The following is a 16,856-nucleotide window of genomic DNA, read 5'->3' as shown; positions in this document are numbered from 1 at the left end:
AGTCATTTTCAGGTTTTTTTTTTTTTCTCCTGACCTTGCAGATGGCGAGGAGAAGAAATGCAAAGCAAAAACACCCCTGTCCCCATTTATCCTTTCCACACACGCACTGCCTTTAGGAGCTGGTAAACAACAACCAAGCACAAACATGGTCTGTATAGAAATGGAGAGCTACCAGAAACAGGTTGGGAAGCAGGCTGAGCTGCCCTCAGCAACGGCACTAGAAGGATGTGAAGTTCTTTCCGCATTTCTCGCATTATGGAATGTTTGGTTTTATCCATTGGCATCATATATTACCAGGGCCTTACTGTAACACAACCCAGAGCAATAAAATTAAAGCTACACTGTCTTGAAATTAAATTAGGGATGAAGAAATGCAAGCGCGGTATCTGCTCAGCATAACACAGCACTGACAGCGATTCGTACGATGAGCAGCACATTACAGAACGTGATTTTCCTCCGTTCTCACGTCTAGCTCTCGAAACGGAGCATCCAGTAAGCCGTGCTCCCGGCACGGCCAGCAGCCGCCGCAGAAAGTTTTCAGCACAGCCCAAGTTGGGCGTGCGAGCCCCCTGCCCCCATCTGCAGCGCAGGCAGCGGAGCTCCGCGACCTTTTCGTTCCGTCCGCCTTCCGAGTCCCCGTCACAGCCCAGCACCCGGTTCGCTGCCTTCTGTCCGCGGCCAGGTGCCGCAGCCCGGCCCAGCCCGTGTGCAGCGATGGAACCGCGGATGCTCTGCGGACGGAGCGCCTCAAAAATAAGAGGAGAGCCCGCCCGCCCCTCACCTCCCCAGCCGGTCCCGCTGCCCGAGCTGGCAGCGAAGCGGCGCGTTCCGAGGCAACAGTTGGCCGCTTCCCCCGGCATCGCCGTCGTCCCCCGGGACCGTCCGGACAGCCCTCCGGGGAAGGACGGGGGGAGAGGGAGGGAGAGGGACGGCCGCGGGCCCAGGGCTGGGCTGAGAAGAAGGCACAAAGGCGGCAGCTTCCCCCTGCAGCCCTCCGGGGAAGGCAACACCCGAGCGGAGATCAAAATAACGCGGGGGCTGCGGGGCTCCCCGCTCCCCTCCCAGCAAGGGGAGCTTCTTCCCACCCGAGAACGCCGCCTCAGCCCCCACCGGCGGCCGGGAGACGAGGAGACCCGGCTTACCTGAGCCGCCCGTCGCCCGTGCCCGCCGCGGTGACCCTCGTCCATCCCCCGCGCCTCACAGACAGCCGCGGCGCGGCCCAGCCCTGCCCGGCCCAGCGCCGCACTCGGAGGCCCGCCCCGCGGTGGCTGCGTACGGCTCCCGCCAGCTGTCGGCCCCGGGCGGGCGCGGCTCACCCCGGACCCGCCTCCTGCTGCCGAGGGAGGCGAGGCGCGCGGGAGGACGACGGGGCCTGGGGGCTGAAACGCGCAGGGTACCGCACCTCTGCGCAGCCGTTCCTCCACACGCAGGGCCCAGCGTGCCCGCCTTGCCTCAGGCGCTCGCCGCCGTGTCACCTATGTTGTCGCTGAGGCGGCTTTCACCCATATCTCCTTTCCCCTTTGTGGGCTCTCTTTCAGTGTGTGAATGCTTGAGTTCAGCAGGGCTGCAAATATTCTTTTTTTTTTTTTTTTTTTTTTTTTGGCTTCACACAAGTCAGTACTTCCTCAAGATGTCAAAAGCAGATCTGAGCCCGTTCGCAGCTCGTGAAAATGCTTTGTACTTCCTCTTGCTTCTGGGAGGGTTAAGTAAGGTTAAAGCTGTGAGAGTGTTTCGGTGCTTGGTTTCCCCCTTCCCCAAAAGCCAGTCTGAGTCATTTACAGGAAGAAAGAAACCAAAAACAGCCTGCGAGTAACAGCGTTGGGAGTACAGCACAGAAATAGCAGGTTATTTGTTCACACCAAGGCTTGTGCTGCTGAGCTCTGTAAACGTGAGAAGCCAAACGCTGACCACAATGCCTGTGTCACACTGCCATGGAGCCAGGAGCTCACAGCTGTGCTCTGTCTGGGGAAATGTGTCAAAGCTGGGGCCTGTGCCACCCAGCAGGTGTGGCTCAGGTTGTGGGGAGGCTGTCGGTGTGTAGGATGCTCTGCTGGCACAGTTCTGCCTTTTGCACCAGAGCAGTGTCCTGGGCAGCAACACTTCCACAACCATCACAGTATGCATCTGGGTATTTTTGAACTGCATTTTTTTTGGTCTGAAAATTCCCAATTTTCTGGTCAGAAATTAGTCCATGGAAAGGCTCTGCTACAGTGCATGTATTTAATACAGCTATCCCTACAGCATCCAGCTCAGTGGAGCGCTAAACTGCTGGCTTGCATTTTTTTATCTACTCAAAAGTAGCTTGTAAAAGCAGTAAAAAGCATTGCTCCGCTTTCAAGCAGGAAGAACACTTACGTGGACAGCTTGAGCCTGGAGACAATGGAACCTGGGATTCACAGCTAGCAGCTCTGTGTCCCCTTTTCCTTTGTTATTTTTCTGGGGCACATGTTCTGACTGCTATATGATGGGCATATCTTTAACTGAATGCCATTATTAAAAAAAGCTGTCCCTCATCACTGGTGAATACTCCAATTTTGTTTGTATATGTTATATATACTCTCAGAATGTATGCACTGAATGCTGATGGGATTTAGCCAGAAGAATATTTTGTTTCTGGATTCTGGTAGTATTTAGGAATTAGATTTTTTCAACTTTTAATTCTGTCGAAACGTATGTTATGTATTGATGAAATGAATTCTGGAACTCTGCACAGCTTTCACGTCACACACTGCCATAAGAGTGAAGTTGAACAGCCTTCAGGGGGAATGGCAGCTGAGTGATAGATTTCAGATTCTCAGTTTTGGACGGTGACGTTACAGGCTAGGAATTAATTGTTTAATCAGCTCTTTGCGCATTAGCCATGCGACAGTAACTGTGTGGAACTACTATCCCAGTGCAGACGTGAGACAAATTCAGCTTGGGACATATTTGGTAGGGTTTGAAATCCTAAAGTCAACTCTTATCATTTGGACTCTACAAAATGTGTCAAATAACACCCAGCTTTTGCTCAGAAGTAGTGCAGGATTCCCACAGACATGTCTACCAACCCTGTGCCAGTATCTCAATCACCCTAAATTTGCTTTAAATTTGTGCTTGCATTGTAGACAGGTGAATTGTGCCTCTAAATTTAGATGTGTAGACACTTACATGGCCTTAGATGTCAAGCAGGTGTTTAATCTCCCACTGCAGTCACTGTGTACTTTGCTGCACAAGTGAATCTACATTCATTGCAGTGGAAATTTAGATACCTAGCTGAAGACACCTGCATACAGACCACTACAGTTTGGGAGTTTGAATCTCACATTGAATCCCATCCAAATCTGTTTGCTAACTCAAATCTCAGAGGTATTTAACATGTTTTCTTGCAGTTATGGCAGTGCATATGGAACCGTAATCCATGGCTCAGCTGGGACATGGTAGAAGAGCAGCAATCTTACAGGTTTTTTAGATTCTGGCATTGCAACATCTCCCATAATTTGAAAGACCACATCGTTTTGTTTTTGTTTTTAAAGAGGAAGGATATATTCAAAAAGTCATCCACAACACTGGCAAATATATCTGAATGACTATCTATCTGGGACAATATTTTCTAGTCTTTGTAGAGGGTATGGTACCTTGCAAGTCCTAAAAATCATGACCTTATGCTGAATAACAAGCATCTGGATGCAACCAATGACCTCAGAACAGATGGAAAAGAGTTTTTTGCTTGTGATGTTCAAATTGCCAAGCAGAAGTAATAGACTTAGTCTTAGTTTTCTCAAGTATTACCTGTAGAAGTTGATCTGTGGAATAAAAAGACATCTTTCTTAATTGTTTTAGCTCTCTGTTGACTACCATAGAAGGTTAGTACAAACGATGTTCTCAGAAAAGAAAGGTTTAGCACTCACTTCAGAGATTACCAAATTTGAAAGAAAGTCTCTTCAATTTCAGAGCTACTTAATCATCTCCTCTGTCTGGAAGTACTTTGGTTTTTTTTGGTTAACACATAAAAAAAAGAGAATGCTACTGGATTCTATGAGGTAAAATAAGTAAATTTTATGAATATTCAGTATTCAGTATTATCCTGTCATCACTTGCATAATTCATGGTACTGATGCTGTTTGGAATTGTAGCTGTTCATCGCTTATGAAGACAAACCTCAGTACTAATCTGCAATTTAGGGACATAATTTTTTCTCAGTGATACCAGACAAAATTAGGAAGTAAAATCAATTTGAGACATAACCAAAAAAAAAAAAAAAAAAGAGAAGAAAAAAAGGAGTTTATCTGTCTTTTTTATGAGTCTGAATCATATCTGAAATTGTTTCCTACCAGGGAAATATGCTGCTGTATGTTTGTCATTTTTTTTCTTTCCTCGTAAAGAATCAACCATCAGTAAGAGGGCAGAGAAAAGTTTTGTATCTCAGTTGTTGGCCTTCTGCTCAAATAGCTTGCTTTATCAGCGTGCACTGGGACTTCGTTGGAAATCCCCAGTTTATTTCTTGCATTAGCTGATGAAAGAACTTAGCAGAAGCATGGGCAGCCCTTTTCTGGTAAAGGGATCAACTGCTGGATATTAGGGAAGCTACACTGATCACAAAAATAGAGGCATCCCAACTGAATACAGCTGGAAATCTGTCTTGTATTTGTTTACCTATTTGGGAGTCAATGCATCAGAAATATAATCCCCATTAAAATGCATGTACACACCTTGGAGAGGTGTACAATAAAAATATGTTTATTTAATGTCTTGATTATATTCATTAGGCATTCAATGTAGACTCAATTTTATTATCAGTCTTACAGAAGTTAAACAAGTTTGCTCAATAACCTCTGTGATTAAGCTTCTTGTATAAGCTTTTAAAGATATCATGGGCATGTGCACAGTTCAAAAATAGTTGAGATTTATAAAATAGAATAAAATACATAATAGAATAAAAATAAATGTTACTTTTGTCATTTTTAACAAGTCTGAATATTATGTATTTTATATATATTATTTGTATAGTATAAATAGCATATATAATAATAGATCTTTGGTTATGTAATTGAATGGGAATATGGTTAGACTCTGGGATACTTTTTGGGTATGGTTCTTCACTGTGAACATCCAAATATACATGACAAAGCATAATCATACTGCTCCTTTATACTGCAGATGCATAACTGGTAACACTGTAGTACTGAAAATCATAAAAACAACAGAAAGCTTACCTTTTCAGAATTCAGAAGTTTATCAAGAAGCTTGATAATGCTTACTCATTTTGTATGCTTTTCCTACGATGAAACTGCAGGGCAGTGGAATTATAGTTTACAAAAAATAGTTCAGATTTGACGTAATAATAATACTAATGCAAAACGAATAGCAATCATTTCAATATCTTTCTGGATATGTAATGTTGCATTTATCACTATTAATGTTAATAAGAAAATGTCTATGTACCAAACTATTTTAAGCTGGTCGGCACAAACCCATTTTCATTTGCATCTACTGAGATGTATCCTGGCAACCATATATTTTTGGATTCGTAACAATTTATTCTATTCATTTTATGCAAATGAGATAACCAATACTGCAAGAATCATGAGAAGTAAAGATGGATATCTCGGATAACATTGTTCAGAGCTATAGATAGATGACTAAGGATGATCTGTAAGTCATATAATTTTTTCAACAATTTATTAAATATTTCCTTCAACACATCAACCCAGCTAAAAGGTTTATCTTGCATGATTCACATACTTTTTATTCCAAAATGGAAAGCATTAGCAACCCAATCTGTGTCCTGTGAAGTAACAATTATCCCACACCATGGTTCTGCTTCCAATTTGTTCTTTCGTAAGTTGAAAATGCTGCATATTGCCAAACTCACACAGAGCTTAATCAGCTGGAGGAGAAGGAAGAGCAAAGACTCCAGCCACTGATCGCATCTGTACATGCTGATTTGCTAACTGGATAAATAGTGTCTACATCAAACACAAAGCTGAAGTGCTATATATGGAGTTACTATCTTATTGCGTCATTGAAATGTCATTGAAAGGACTCATAAGAAAAGCGTCTTATGGTTTTGCTGTTTCTGTGAGAAAGATTTGTATGCATTTGCTATAGGAATAGTTTACAGCAATTTGCACATCTTCAGTATATTTTGGTACCATCAAAACTTTTACTGTTTCCCTTGAGATCTAAGGGTCAGCTGGGCCAAAGCTTTGTTTATGTACAGTGTATAACACTGTCCTAAGTACAGAACACTATCAAAAGAATTAATTCATTTTCCCTACCTTTGTTTAAGAGATTTCAGCCTAAATCTAACTCACTGAACCTGAACAGTCCAAAAGCCAGGCCTATGTAGTTCTTCTGAAGAAATGGCAATTCTGAAGCAGTGCAGCTGGTAGACTCTGTAGCTGTTACCTACCAGAAGTTCCTCAGTGCACATGATAAATTTTGCCGTTCCACTTTGAGACAATGAGCTTCCAGTCCTGACCAGTAAGATTCAGTCATATCCAGAATAATTTCAAACTGGGCAGCTGAAATTGGTCCCCAGTCAGTTTTCCTGTCCTTGCTTCAGCATCAAATCTACCTCTAGCATTAGCGATGGAACTATTTCTGAAGCACTTCCCGAGCCACTGGAGTTTTCAGCTGGCTTAGGATTCCTTTTTCACTTTATTATAATACATAATACTGACAAAATACAATATTAAGAACATGCTTCCTGAGCTAATCAGTAAAGCCTTTCTTGTGTAGAAAATTTCAGCAATATGTTTTTGCCTTATTGCTACATGGCAAACTTAAGTTTGACTGAAATCTTTAAGAGAGGTAAAAGATCAGGACTGCAGTTTGATGATGTATGAAGTGATGAGCTGTTCCAGGAAATTGCACAAGTATGTCAAAGTAACAATTGGCTTGCTAGAATAGACTCTTAGCTTTTATAATAGGAAAAGCCAGGATTTTAATTACACTTAAAATTTCAGTATGGGTCCAAATACATAAATGCCTGAAGGGATGTGATGAATATGGAGTTCAGTGATGACCACTGCCAGGTTAAGAAGCATTGGGCACAATCTAAAGCATAGGAAGTTCTGTCCAAACACCAGGACGCATTTCTGTGCTATGGAAGCGATGGAGCACTGGCACAGGCTTCTGCAAGGTGGTGGGGTCTTCTCCTTGTTCCTCTGTTGTTTTGGTAAGGCACATTACCACTTCTAGCTGCTTGTGAACTTCTTGCCTGTGATTGTTATTCCCTAGGATTTACTAAGATGACCTGCTAATATAGTCAAAATGTGATAGGTTAGATCAAACTGTTTAATTAGTAGGTCTTTGCTGGGCCAGTAATTTTGACTGAACCATACTAGAACATGCTCACCCTGTCAGCCCTGAAAGAAGACATAAGCAAATGTAAGATCTTCTAGCACAAAGTGGAGAGAGAGGCATGCAAGTTGTTCGTACAATGTGCATCTGCTTATCACTCAGCAAATTTAAGGAATTCAAAACTGAGTCCTCCCTTCTACAACTGTTTGGTTCTTCCGATGCAGCAGAAAACTTAAAGCATAACTTAAAGCATATACTTAAAGCATATCCTTTATTAAAGTTATTGGGATTTAACTGTTCTTAGCTTCATCTAAACAAATCTCAGGTGCAAATCTAGTGTAAATCTTTCAGTAAATCTGTAAATTCTGCAGGTGTTTTCTTCTCTTCACCTATGTTTCACAAATTGTTGAGGATCCATAATACATGCAAGGCAGTAGAAGACTAGAAGATTGGCATCTGTTTTCTTTTCAAGTTAATCTAAGTAGGATAAATAAATTTTCCTAGATATTGTAGTCATCTAACCAAAATGACCCTGAAATTTGAAAAATCAAAAATGGAAAATGGTACCTCTTTCAAAAGAAGTGCTTCTGCCTTTTAGTCAAAAGTTCAAAGAAAATTTACATATAGGAGCATTGGTAAGGGCTCCTTTTGAGAGAGTGCCAACATGAAAACAATTTAATTCTTCAACAATCTAGGCATTCCAAGCTTAGTCTATCATTTCTCTAGTTTATAAAGTAAACAGCATAGCAGCAGAAGTGCCAGGAGCATTGAGAAACTGCTTAACTGCCCAGGAGTACATTACTCTTCTGCTGTCTTATTAGAGTTAGAATTATTGTAGCTTATATATCATCCTCCTGCTAGATCATATCAAAATTAATTAAAAAAAGGTAAATATTATTAGTAAATTACTTAGGCATTTTCTGACATCTGACAAGGAAAGATAAACAGATTTTCTGGAGTTCTCTACATAACCATTGCATATCTTCTTTCAAGCATTGAATCTATACAGATGAAATGAACTGTTGCCTATCTGAAAGAAAATTGCAGCAGTAATTATGAAAAGTCAATAGGAGTCAAGCAAGTGTTCGAAATTAACAGTAGTTAATACTGAGACAATTATAAGAAAAAATGGAAAGTATATTTACATGGGTGGAAAAAGACCTGTTTCCACAATGTATTTAACAATCATAGGATCACAGCATCATTAAATAATTCATGTAGGAAAGGACCTCATGCAGTTTCTAGTCCAACCTCCTGCTCAAAGCACTGTCAGCTGTGAGATCAGGCCACGTAGCAATGATGTTTATCCAGCTGAGTCCTGAAAACCCCCAAGTCTGGAAACTGCACAGCCTGTGTCAGTCTACTGTCTGACTGTCCTAGTGCTGAAAAGAGTTTTCTTTCTAGCCAATGTGCACATCTCTTCAACGAAGTGTGTTATGTCTCCCTCTCCTGCCATACATCTCTCTGAAGTGCCCATGTCTGTCTTCCTGGGTAGTCTTCTCAAAGGTATTAGAAAGCTGCTGTTAGTCCCACCCTAATAGTCATATTCAATAGACATTAAATCATCTGTTTTTTCCCATCAGTTACTATGAATGAAAAATAAATACCTTACTCCACCTTACTTTCTTCCATTTGCCTCATAATGCCACTTATCCTAAAGCAGGTGCTCAAGTCCAGGACCATGGAGTCATAAAAAGGTTTTGAGTTGGAAGGGTCCAAAAAGCTGACCCAGCCCCAGCTCACCTGCCACAGACAGAGTAGCCACCCACCAGATCAAAACCCACCAACATCTAAACTAAACCTATTTAGATTATGTTCCTTGTGAGAAAAGCTCCTCACTTTCTAGCAGCAACCAGATGTTTCTTGAAATCAAAAGTGTTTCTGGCTTTGGCATTGCTTCTTGCAGCAGTCCTAGTTAGACATTCTGCAGTTCTACCTTGTACAGTTGTTCCAGCTTTGTTACTATGGTGAAAAACAATCCAAGTATTTGACAAGATGATATGCAAACAGTCTTTTCTAACTCATTAATAGGTGACAGCTGAAAGCTATTTCTCCCATGACAAGAAATATGTTAATTCAGCTGTTAGAAGAAACAACTGAGCACTGAATTATAGAACAATTAATTTTGTATAAAACAAATGAAACATAAAAATTTTTGTCAGATGTTTATAGATCTCATAGTAGGACTGAAGCATATTTTCTGCTTCAAGTTTTTCAGTGTATTTTCTGCATTTCTTTGCATACAAGAGATGGCTTACTCTTACAGGGTAACACCTATAAGAGAAGCTGTAGGAATGAGCTGAGAGCTGTGTTTTAGCACAGGCCTAACAAGAGAATTCTGTCATGCTGAAAACAGAAGAAAGCATTTAAAAATTTTGTGGATAACACAACCTCTATGACTCCAGTGGCACGGGAGAAAACAAATAGGATAACTGTTTGCCATCATAACTGAATCAGATCGCAAGGAGCTCCATCTTCATCAAGGAGTTTGAAATAGTGCCAAAATCTCACACATGACTTAGGTGGAGGCTGGTTTTCCTGAGCCTGTGCACAGAGCAGAGAGGAGTTCTGCCTTTTGTTGAGGTTCAGGACAAGGGCATGACATTTCTTTCTGTGTGTTTGCTTTGTGCATCCAGTGATTACAAATGGTGTTTTCTTTACCCTGAAAGTTCCACTGTGATAGGGAATGCCACACAACCAACGACAAAAGTCATACCATTACAGTTTTTCCTTCCCCAGCATTACTTTGGATCAGATTTTGTCTGGAATGAATTTTTATTAACTCCTTTCCACCAACTAAAGTAGTTCAGAGAGAAGGCTTAATGCAAATGAATCAATAAGGTAATTAGTGTTTTAACCAAATGAGCAGGTTCATTTCATGCAGTACCAGAAAGGCATTTCCAGCTCTGCTTCCCTGACAAACTTTACCATTAATCAACCACATCTAGCTTGTAGTTTGCTAAATAGCACAAAGATGACGACATGAGCCAAGCTGCTGTATGTGATTTGCAATCCATTGATTATCATACAGCAAACGGAGAAAAGAGGAGCGAGGTTAAAAGTTGTATTTTAACATCTTAATGGCTCTGGAACCTAGCTATCAGGGTCTTGTTCTGGGTTTCGGTCTCTGGCAGTCAGCAACTTTCAGATCTCTAAAGGGTTCCTCTTTCTCCAAGGGCGACTGCCATGTGAAGCTCAGAAAGAGGCAGCACAGATCTGCATATTCAGTGCTGGGTACAATAGCTCCATTCTCACTGCCAGGTCAGCAGTCAAGTTCAGCGTAACTCCTCCTTCTGGTTCTGAATCAGGACTTTATGGAAATGCTGCGGATTTTTAATAAAGCGACTCTGCTGTGAAACAAATCTTCCCTTAGTGACAGCTTTGTGCTGAGCCGCAACAGCACAGAGCTTATTAAGTCAAAACTGTAAAGTTCAAAGACAGCATCAGGTTTCAGTAGGCATCTCTCCTCCCCTGTTCTTCACAGAAACATAATTTGTTACCGCCTATATTTTTGTTAGTCAAGTAAAGTCTACACGCTCTTGCTGCTGTAAAGCTCAGTGTATTTTAGTAACTAGTGAACCATTCTCACGATTGTTTGTTTTTTTAATCAAAAGCCAAAATTTCAGATTATTAAACTTATTTTCAGTCTTCTTCTGTACCAAAATTCAGTTACGGGCTGTGATTTCTAATCAGCAATAAGCTCTTCCATAGCTCTGGAAATGATCATTTTCAGTGATCCGTATCATGGTGCAGTATTAAATTAATGCGTCATAGAGCAGAAGAATGTTATTCCATGGCTCTTAATTCAGTCATATGAGCTGACTTATGGAAAAATTTTTCTTCCCAGAATATAATTTATGCTGTGAATGAGCTCCATCCTTTTAAATTTCAGTGTTATGGTCTTTGCAAAAGTTGCAAGTGATTATAAACTCGTGTGAAAGCAGCAGCAAGTTTATTTCAATTTCAAAATAAAAATGTTAACCTTAAATCCTTATTTATTTTCTCCATTGCTTTTATAGAAACCCTAAACAAACTCCTTATATATGAATCTCTGCATCACTTAGAATTTATCATTTTTATTCTGATTTCAGTGCTTTGTGTTGCAATCAAGTGGAACTCAGTATTTAAGCGTAGAGGGTTTGCATCATGTTAAATGCACAAAAAACGATTTCCTTTAACTGAGTTGTTCTTGGTCCTCATTTAGAGTATCAGCCAGTGCTGTGGTTTCCCTGTTATCGAGAATCCAGCCACTGGCTTGAATGTGACATTTCTAACATGGCGACTGGGTCTCTGGGACCCTTTTTTGGAGATTTGTAAATATAAACTTCTTTCTTCCTTCACCCACAGTGATCCTGTAGATGGCTGCTGTAGATCATGGTCCAATCTCAGCCTCTCTGTTTTTCTGCTGACTGGGAGTCTTTCCTCAGCCACTGCATCAATCTCAGCCACTGCATCAAGAATTAAGCATCAACCACATTTAAGAGATTTTGGAAAGAAGTTTTTGAAAGCAGGCCAGTCTCTCAGTGAGTAAAATGCAGTGGGTAAAAAAAAAAAAAAAAAAAAAAGAATTTTTGCAATTTTTTTTTTTTTTAATTTACACAAATAATTTGATACCATCTGCCTGGGTAAACTTTGAGTGTGACCAATGGATGCCGTAGGAACTGAATGACTGAATGAGGACAGATATGGAAAGGATCTCTTTGAAAGGGTAGATAACTGCAAGACAAGGGGAAATGGTTTTATGTTGAGGGAGGGAAGATTTAGGTTGGATGTCAGGGGGAAGTTTTTTACAAGGAGTGTGCTGGAACAGGCTGCCCAGAGAGGTTGTGGATGCCCCATCCTTAGAGGCCAGACTGGACGGGGCCCTGGGCAGCCTGGTCTAGTATTAAACGTGGAGGTTGGTGTCCTTGCCTATGGCAAGGGGGGGTTGGAGATTCATGATTCTTGAGGTCCCTTTCAACCCTGTCCATTCTGTATTCTGTGATTCTGTGTGATTCTGTGATCTAAGTGGTATATTTTTTCCCAGGGTAAACTCAGTGCATATCTCCTTTGCTATTGTGGTCATGGGTTTTTTTGTTGTTGTTGTTGGTTGGCGCTTTTTTTTGTTGTTGTTGTTTTATATTTCTTTTGGTCAAAGTTTCCATTTTCTCTGCAGAAAGCTTTCACCAAGCTTTCTTTGGTGTCTGTCTGAAATGATATGCGGGGTGTCATGCAAGGTGACAGCAGAATGAGTAAAATAAATAGGATGCCTGTTAACGAAAGTGGATTTCCTTCTACACAGTCATTACTTATGTCATGCTAACTTTCCATATCCTGTAAATATGAACCTCACCTCAAGCAGGAAACACATGTGCGCACATTCTTGTCATTGAAAAAAACGATACAAGGCAAATTTAGCTGGCACCAGACTTCTAAACTGCAACGTTTGTGAAAAGTCACAAACACACCAAGGGGAGATCTATATAAAAACACGAAGCATGAAGTTACAGAGTTAAAAATGTACAGTGATATTTATACTGTTCTCTTAAATAAGCCTGAGCATTCTGATCTCCTTTAACACTGAGGTCTTTTCTTGTGCCCAAACCCAAAAGAACTCTACTAGTGATAACTCTCTTTTGAAGTCACAGGGTTAACAACACTGTAGCTACATAGCCCTGTTAAAGGGCTGTTCATGTTAACGTAAGCTGGAATAGCTGAAACAAAATCAAAGGAACTATTTTTGAAATGCATGCATATGTAACATAACCCATGTTATTAGGACAATTTAAAGAACAGCAAAAAGCCATTGTTTCACAAATAATTGTTCTCTAAGATTATATTTCTTTCCATGCTACTAAATGGAACAGCACATAAGAAAAACACTGCAAAAGTTGTTTTAATGAATTTTGGGAATGGATCTTCAGGGAGTTGCAGGAGAATCTTATGAAGAAAGTCTCTGGTAGCTTTAATTACAGGAACACTACCTGCATACACAAAGGAAAATGAGGCTCTTCATCCCTTTTTTCCTTTCACAGCCTGTTGTGTTAGGTCTGTGCTCCGCAATGCACAGTAGAAGTTCCTCAAGGTTTAACAGCTGTGGTGGCCTGAAGGAGCTGCTGAGATGAGCATTAACAGGCTAGGAATATTGATAGAGCTGTAGCAGGGGTATGTGTTATGAAAGAAAGAAGAAATCTTACAATATATTTGAGAAAAAATGTAACATCATTACAGAAATTTACCTTCTTGTAGGAGATGTCATCTGAAAACATACATCTGTTGCCTGTATGGATGAATGCAAATGGTTTTAATTGGATCTAAGGCTGAAATGTTGTAGCTTAGTTTGGGAAGCAGTTCTCAAAATCCCCTCTTTATTTTACAGGTGCCTCAAAATTTCATCAGTATTATTTCCTAATGTGATGAATGTGGATCATGGAGCTCTTCTCATTCACTACTGCAGAAGTCACCACGGGAAGGGGTGGGAATTTATGCACTTCAAATGATGTGTAGGGAGCAGCTGGAGTAGAAGGTCCATCTGTTCTCCTGGCATAATCTCCTGACCTCTGTCTTCTCATTGGTTATGTCAGAAAATAGGAATTATTTTTCGAAACAGGTATAAAAAAATCCAGTGATCTTTTTTAGTACATACCTATTATGAATCTTCATCAGAAGTCAGTGTTTCTAACAGCCCAGCAGTGTGCCTTTCCTGTTTTCTTCCTGCAGAGACCCGCATGTAGCCTGCAGTCATACAGAAATGTACCACAGTATCTACCACAAGTCAAATGTTCGTAGGCAGCTGTAAATACACGTCAGCTCTTGATCAAGCCTTATATGGATTTTATTCTTTAAAGACTCATGGATAGGCTGAGAGACCTGGGGCTTTTCAGACTGGAGAAGAGAAGGCTCCAAGGTGACACGATAGTGGCCTTTCACTTTCTGAAGAGCAGCTACAGGAAAGAAGAGGGCAGACAGGATTGAGCGCAGCCCTGCTGAAAAACCTGGTGTAATGGTGGATGAGAAGCTGGACACGAGACAATAATGTGCCCTCACAGCCCAGAAAGCCAACTGTATCCTGGGCTACATCAAAAGAAGAGTAGTCAGCAGCTCAAGGGAGGTGATCCTGCCCCTCTATTCTGTGCTGCTGAGGGCTCACCTGGAGTAATGCTTCCAGATGTGGAGTCCTCAGTACAGGAACCTGTACATAGACCTGTTGGAATGCATCCAGAGAAGGGCCTCAAAAATCATCCATGGAATGAAATATCTCTGCTATGAAGACAGGCTGAGAGCTGTGCTCTTCAGGCTGTAAAATAGAAGGCTGCTAGGTGACCCGAGGGCAGCCTTTCAGTGTCTAAAGGGGAGCTTCAGGAAAGAAAGGGAAAGGCTCTTTAGCCGAGTCTATTGTGATAGAAAAAGGGAAATGTTTTCAAGCCTATAGAGGAGAGATTTACATCAGATATAAGGAAGAGATCATTTACAGTGAGGGTGGTGAGACAGTGGAACAGGCTGCCCAGAGATTTGCTAGACGCCTTGTCCCTGGAGACTTTCAAAGCAAGGCTGGATCAGGCCCTGGGGAACCTAATCTGGCTGTGGTGTCCCCATTCATGCAGGGGGGTTGGACTAGATGACCTCTAAAGGTCCCTTCCAACTCTGTGGATTCTATGATTCTATAATTCAATGTTTTCAGCTGGCTTTTTTAATACAAACATTAAAAAAAAAAAAAAAAAAAAAAGCCTAGGGCTGGTGTCCCAGCTGCAACCAAAGAAGTCACTTGAGAAAAGGCATAACTGCTCAAAGAATTGGCAAACATGGATGTTGGCAGCTGCCATCCACCCAGTTCTAAAAAAGTCTTACAAAAGATGAAGCGAAATTTGAGCTTAAAAAAAAAATAAAATACTGCACACAGTAAAGGGTAGCCTGTAGAAACTGACACTAGGAACATTAGATGCTTGTGTTGTAGTCAAGTATAGCCCTTAAGAGTCATCATGTGTCTAAAATGTTGCTACTTTTTTTTTTTTTCCTGTTGGTCTGCTTTATAATGAAGTCAGACCAGTTATGGTAGCAGGCTTAGGCTGCAAGAGGTATTCATTCCAACTGCAACAATATTTGTAAAAGAACATTCCTAGGAGGACTACTGGCTTATTTCAAAATGATTTTTTTTTTAATAGAGGTCATCTTTCATTTGAATACATTTGTTTATTTTTTTTCCCTTGTTCCCTTGGTTTGTTCTGGAAAATATAGGGTGAAAAATTCAAAGCAGTAAAAGCACTGCAATATTCATAACCTTCCCAGAGACACGGTGCTTGTAGATGATACAGAATACTTGAAGGTATAGTGAAAAGGCATATTATAGTATATCACTTATGTGCTTTAAAGGCAGAGCAAAAAAATAGTCATAGGCAACAAAAAATCTCACTTTTAATATGGATCCATACCTCCCTGACTACTGCCAAACACAAGATGTCTTCTCTACCTCACTTTCTTTCCCTTCTATGAAGCTTCATCTTCTGCGTCTCTGTTTTCAATTCATGTGAAACAGCAAGGTGTTGAACATAATTGATTTTTTATCCATTGCTATAATATTCAAATGTTACAAGTTCCAACTGATGGAATGGAGAACAGAACCAGATCACCCAACTGGGAGCTGAAAAAGAGCAGTCTTCTCATTGTGAAGGCACAGGAACAAAGATAAACAATACTGCTATAAAAGCTTATAAAACACAGTTTTAATGTAAATATAAGAACACATGTATTTATGCAGTATTTAGATTCTAAAGCTTTCTATTCTTCGTCTGGCCAGCAGATGGATGCTTCACAATCCTCTGGTTAAGGATAATATATGTACCTCCTTCAGTATTAAATATTGAGGCTGCACAAGATCCAAATTCTGGTATAGTTCCTCAGAAGTAGCTTTGAAGCATACTCTGATTCAGTGCTCCCTTCTTTCCTTCTTACATGAATTTCTTGTTCCTTAATTGCTCCAGGAAGGAGTTTTGACTTTCCTGTAATTACATGGTTGTTCGCTTCCCTAAGTTTTAGAAACATTACAGCCAGAAGTTATACCAGAGGAGGTTTAGGTTGGATATTAGGAGAAACTTTTTCTCTCAAAGGGTGGTCAGGCACTGGAATGGCTGCCCAGGGAGGTGGTGGAGTCGCCGTCCCTGGTAGTGTTCAAGAGGCACCTGGATGAGGAGCTACGAGAGATGGTTTAGTGCTTGTGGTACTGATAGGAATGGGAGGGTGGTTGGACTAGATGTTCTTGCAGGTCGTTTCCAACCTTGTGATTCTGTGTGATTCTGTGTGATTATCTGCTGTTGTCATGGCCACGTGCAGTTAAGCTGTACAGTTTTCTTGACAGTGAAGCCAGTTTGATAGTGGAACGGTCTCAGCCTACTTGTTTCTGCTTTCTACTTCTTTTTCTCCTGTTGTCTGGACTTTCAGATTACACCAGTTATTTGCATTGCCCTTGGAGAATTTCACTAATCTGCTTTCTATCCAGTTTTATAATTAATTGCATTTGAAGAACTGAATATTTGATGAATTGTGGCAAAAGGGAGATTCTTTAAGTTTTCTTCTATACTGAGCAAAACAGTTAATAA

At 40.9% G+C, this 16,856-nt stretch overlaps 1 protein-coding gene across 8 annotated transcripts in view; it reads right to left on the bottom strand.

Moving 5' to 3' along the window:
• The window catches only part of CYRIA (CYFIP related Rac1 interactor A), a 425,736-nt gene that overhangs the window by 51,802 nt on the left and 357,078 nt on the right, over window positions 1–16,856 (bottom strand). For 4 of the 8 annotated variants that reach the window (XM_052664727.1, XM_052664581.1, XM_052665147.1 and 1 more), the window contains exon 1: window positions 1,403–1,511. The exons of 3 other annotated variants lie outside the window; for them this stretch is intronic. The gene's annotated coding sequence lies outside the window, so the exon portion shown is untranslated. Of the gene's footprint in view, window positions 1–1,142; window positions 1,284–1,402; window positions 1,512–16,856 lie in introns of those variants that run through there. One more of the 8 variants, XM_052665485.1, reaches the window with a different exon arrangement.

This window comes from Tympanuchus pallidicinctus, unplaced genomic scaffold, assembly GCF_026119805.1.
Source record: "Tympanuchus pallidicinctus isolate F22 unplaced genomic scaffold, pur_lepc_1.0 scaffold1, whole genome shotgun sequence".
Taxonomy (NCBI): domain Eukaryota; kingdom Metazoa; phylum Chordata; class Aves; order Galliformes; family Phasianidae; genus Tympanuchus; species Tympanuchus pallidicinctus.
This window is presented reverse-complemented; position numbering and strand designations above follow the sequence as displayed.